General features: G+C 49.8%; 1 long non-coding RNA gene across 1 annotated transcript; it reads left to right on the forward strand.

Moving 5' to 3' along the window:
* Nucleotides 1-387: 387 nt before the first annotated feature.
* On the forward strand, nucleotides 388-2336 carry LOC144231337 (uncharacterized). The gene is made up of 3 exons (XR_013335052.1): nucleotides 388-554; nucleotides 935-1098; nucleotides 2054-2336. It is a non-coding gene; the product is annotated as an uncharacterized LOC144231337 (long non-coding RNA).
* The last annotated feature ends 2165 nt before the right edge of the window (nucleotides 2337-4501 follow it).

The raw sequence follows: 4501 nt of genomic DNA on the forward strand, positions 1-4501 counted from the left end.
TTTTTCTTGGGAAACTGAAGCGGGACTCTGGGAAAGAGGGAACACAGAGGGAGCCCGAAAGGTCATAACGTGATGGCCGCTGGGGTACGAAGCCAGGGCAGGGGGGGCAGGAGGGAGAGGGGTGCTGAGGGAGGGATAGGGCCGACCTGCAGAGAGAGGGAGGAAGGAAGGGGCCAGGGGCAATGCGAGGAGACAGGAAGCGCTCAGAGGAAGGGGGGCCCCAGGAGCAGGTGCCCACAGCCAGTGCTGGGGAGCTGGGGGGTGTCTGCTCTCACTCGGGGCTCCACTTCCAGCAGGTTCCCCTGTCGCCTAGGGATTCAGGATTCCCCTGTCGCTTAGGAACGCCCAGGGAGCTTTGGCGCTTTTATCGCCCCTCCGAGTCCTCAGAGTCCTCGCGGTGAGTGCACAGTTACCTCTGCGAGTCTGCAACTGCAGCAACCTCGCCAGGCAGCCCGCACCGCATTCATCCATCAGACCTACGTCCCTGCCCTGGCTTCTCCGAACCTTTGCCGGGCGGGCCGGGAATCTGTGCAGGTGGCTAATGTGGACAATAGGTGGGTAGAGTGAGTAATTACGCTAATACGGTGATCGGACCAGTGCTAATGAGGGTGCGTTACCGCAGAAAGAGGGTCCCTCCCTCCCATGTAGCCACTGCAATGGCACAGGCACACAAACAGGTAGGGTTCCTTTTGTCGCCTACTTTCTAACTCACTGTCTTCTTCAACCGTGAAATTTTCCGTTAACCTTGAACATGAGTTTCGTCCTTCTTCTATTTGCAAAGCCCGTTGCTTGTTTTGGGTTTTGGGTTTTTTTTTTTTCATTTTAATTTGCTTTTTTAGCGTGTCACATTTGACTCTGAACTGCTTCTGCCTTCATCCAACCGCGTCTCCGGCTCATCAAGGCTGTATCTTATTCCAAACTCCTGTTTTTCTAGGCTTTTGCCTTGAGCAGCTGTCTGAGAGGAGCTGACATTTCCGTCGCAGCCTCATGTCAAACATGAGAAAGGAGCTTTGTCCTTCCTCGGTGCCACCACAGCTCCATGACAGAGACCCACGGAGACAAAGAAAAGGAAGAGGCAAGGACCTGTGGTCAGCCCAGGTGAGCGGGGAGGTGCTGTCAGCCCAGGTAAACAGGGAAGCACCATCAACCCAGGTGAGCGGGGAGGGGGGATCAACCCAGGTGAGCAGGGATGGGGATCAGCCCGGGTGAGCAGAAGGGGTGATCAGCACAGGTGAGCAGAGAGAGGGGGTCAGCCTAGGTAAGCAGGGAGAGCTAGTCAGGCCAGGTGAGCAGGGAGGGGTGATCAGCCCAGATGAGCAGGGTGGGGTGACCAGGCCAGGTGAGCAGGGAGGGGTAGTCAGGCCAGGTGAGCCAATGCTCAGCTTTGCATAAGACCAGCATGGAAGAATGGATCCGGCTACACAACAGTGTACACGTTCTGCTAGTGGTGGTACAGATGGGCCATCATTTTCTTTCATTCCAGCTCTGGAATCCTGAAGAATGAGTCCTCCTGGACAAGTGAGCTTTCTAGAGAGTTAAAGCCTCAATTCTGCATAAGTACCAACACGTTTAGTCCATTTTGGACTAAAACTTCTAAAACGTATCACACACATGCCTGTTTCCTCAAATAGATGCAGCTAATGTAATTAAGTTTTTCTTAATGACAGAGGCTCACTAATCTGAAAATCAAGTATCCTGCATTGTAATATATTAAAGCCCACGGGGCCTGTAACTATGTAAGACTGTTCTCGCATGACACAGCCCCTAACTGTTATATTTTTGGATTTCTGAGATATTGAGGGGGGAAGTTAGCTAGCGTAAAACAACGTACTCTGATGTTCCTGAGTGATATTCTAGTTGTTAACATCCGTAAGGCCAGGGCATGGCCCATCAGGACAGAAGTGAGACTTGGGGCTATCACAGGGTCGGAAGCCCCTTACTCTGCCAGGAACTAGCCCTTTAGTTGGTGGACAGTGTGGAGACTAGGAGGCAGAGCAGGGCTGGGCAGCAAGAGCATCGGGGGCTGCGCTGTGAATGTGTTTATCGTTTACAGGCAGCGCTGCTCACAGAGCTTGCCAGCTGTGCCTCTAATGGTCATCTGTTCACCTGCCCTCATCTCCCGGCTTCTTATTTACTGTTTTTTTACCTGGCCAGACATCAGATGACCACACGTCTTAGAATTACATGCACAAGAAGAACAGGAAGACCAAGAGCCAAGAGCCTATACCGTCTGTACTAAAACCAAGATACGCAAACCCTGAAACATCTATTTTTTTAAAGTATCTTTTATTTTATTATTTTTTTAAGTAATCTCCTCACCCAGTGTGGGGCTTGAACTCATGACCCAGAGATCAAGAGTTACCTGCTCTACTGACTGAGCCAAGCCAGATGCCCCTGAAACTTCATTTTTGACTACTCAAAACATTTCTATTTCCTTTCTGACTTTCAGCTACATCCATATGAGTGAAGCATTAACACAATGAAATTGTCATACTAAATAATCTTCTTGATGAATATTCAGCCATATCCACTCGCAATTCAGTGGGGAAGCCTGTGAATTCTCTCAGCAGCCTCCCTGGAAGTATATCCAGTCTTCCATCTCATCCGTTCCCCTAGAATTCAGTGTTTATCTTTTAGGGTGTCTACCAATAGGTATTTTCTTTCTTCTTTTTTTAAATTTTTTTTTTTTTTGAGAGAGAGAGAGAGTTAATGGGAGAAGGGCAGAGAGAGAAAGGGAGACACAGAATGTGAAGCAGGCTCCAGACTCCGAGCTGTCAGCACAGAGCCCGACGCAGGGCTTGAACTCATGATATGCGAGATCATGACCTGAGCTGAAGTCGCTCAGCCAGCTGAGCCACCCAGGCGCCCCTACCAACAGGCATTTTCCTCCATCATATCAATCCTTCTTCCAGGAACCCACATCAAAAAACAAACAAACAAAAAAACCACCCAGACCAAAACCCCAGTGGAAATTCTCTTCTCCATTTATTAAAGTTTTAGCAAAATAGGAACCGAATACCTAACAACACTTACAGCTCAGCTCGCCATCGACATTCTGAGCTGCCATCTGTGTGAACTCACCGTAGAACTTGCTGTTCGAATTGGCCCTCGCATTTGCACCTGCTCGCTGGACCTCCTACTTCTTGGAGGGCAGAGTCCTGCTTATATCCCTTTCACGTAGGCCACCCCCACTTTACTTCTGTCGGGCAGGTACGTGTCTTTCAGCTCCACCCCTAAACCGGTCAGTAATTCCAAATCTATACAGGTCCTGCCTGACTCTCCCCTTATGCCCAAGTGAGTGGTTACGTACGTAGACTGTATCAGTTCCCTGCGGCTGCTGTAACAAACTGCCACTGAGTCAGTGCTGAAAACAACATATGCTATTCTTTTACAGCGGCGCCTGAGTGGCTCAGTCAGTTGAGTGTTGGACTTCAACTTCAGCTCAGGTCATGGCCTCACAGTTTGCGAGTTCAAGCTCTGCTTCCGGCTCCGTGGTGACAGCTTGGAGTTTAGAGCCTGTTTCAGATTCTGGGTCTCCCTCTTTCTCTCTGCCCCTCCCCTGCTTGTGCTCTCTCTCTCTTTCTCTCAAAAATAAATAGATAAGCAAACAAAAGAAAAAAATTATTCTCTTACAGACCTGAAGGTCAGAAATCCAAAATCAGTTTCACTGGGTTCAAGCCAGGGAGTTGGAAGGGCTGGTCCTTCCTGGAGGCTCTGAGGGGAGAAGCTGTTCCCTCCCCTGCCCTTTTGGCATCTGGAGGCACTGCTCTCCCTCCTAGGGTCCCTCTGATCTTTTGCTTCAATCATCACACCTCCTGTTTCCTCCTTGGATCTTGCTGCCCTCTTACAAGGCTCCTTGAGATTACATTTAGAGCCCACCCAAAAACTCCAGGATAATCTCCCCTCTCAAGATCCTTAATTGGAGCGCCCCAGGGGCTTAGTCGGTTAAGCATCCGGCTTTGGCTCAGGTCAGGATCTCTCGGTTCGTGGGTTCGAGCCCTGCATCGGGCTCTGTGCTGGCAGCTAGCTCAGAACCTGGGGACTGCTTCGGATTCTGTGTCTCCCCCTCTCTCTGACCCTCCCCCACTTGTGCTGGGTCTCTCTCTGCTCAAAAAAAATTTTTTTTAAACTATTAAAAAAAATCCTTAATCGTATCTGCAAGTCTCCTGTGACATTCACAGCTTCCAGGGTTTAGATACGTGTGGAGGCAACATGCAGCCTACTCCAAGGAAGGACGTAGGGACCCACCAAACTAAATGAAACCTGAGAGCTACTGAAAACTGGATTTAGACTCTAAAGAACGGAGTAATAAATCGGCAATGTCATAGGCGCCTGGCTGGCTCAGTCGGGTAAGTGGCCAATTTCGGCTCAGGTCATGATCTCCTGGTTCTCTGCTGTCAGCATAGGGCCCGCTTCAGATCCTCTCTCCCACTCTCTCTCTCTCTGCCCTTCCCCCACTCTCACTCTCTTCCTGAAAAATAAATAAACATTAAAAACATTA

The sequence above is a fragment of the Crocuta crocuta genome, unplaced genomic scaffold (genome assembly GCF_008692635.1).
Source record: "Crocuta crocuta isolate KB4526 unplaced genomic scaffold, BGI_CrCroc_1.0 scaffold13, whole genome shotgun sequence".
Taxonomy (NCBI): Eukaryota; Metazoa; Chordata; class Mammalia; order Carnivora; family Hyaenidae; genus Crocuta; species Crocuta crocuta.